This window comes from Oncorhynchus mykiss, chromosome 9, assembly GCF_057628025.1.
Source record: "Oncorhynchus mykiss isolate SJ-2025 chromosome 9, ASM5762802v1, whole genome shotgun sequence".
Lineage (NCBI taxonomy): Eukaryota > Metazoa > Chordata > Actinopteri > Salmoniformes > Salmonidae > Oncorhynchus > Oncorhynchus mykiss.
The window spans coordinates 83,174,543-83,174,898 of NC_143030.1; positions in this window are offsets into that span (position 1 = coordinate 83,174,543).

Consider the following 356-nt stretch of genomic DNA (forward strand, 5'->3'; position numbering starts at 1 on the left):
GGGGAACGGTGGGTTAACTGCCTTGTTCTTGTTCAGGGTAACGGTGGGTTAACTGCCTTGTTCAGGGGAATAGTGGGTTAACTGCCTTGTCCAGGAGAACGGTGGGTTAACTGCCTTGTTCAGTGGAACAACTGCCTTGTTCAGGGGAACGGTGGGTTAACTGCCTTGTCCAGGGGAACGGTGGGTTAAGTGCCTTGTTCAGGGGAACGGTGGGTTAACTGCCTTGTTCAGGGGAACAGTGGGTTAACTGCGTTGTCCAGGGGAACGGTGGGTTAACTGCCTTGTTCAGGGGAACGTGGGTTAACTGCCTTGTTCAGGGGAACAGTGGGTTAACTGCCTTGTTCAGGGGCAGAACA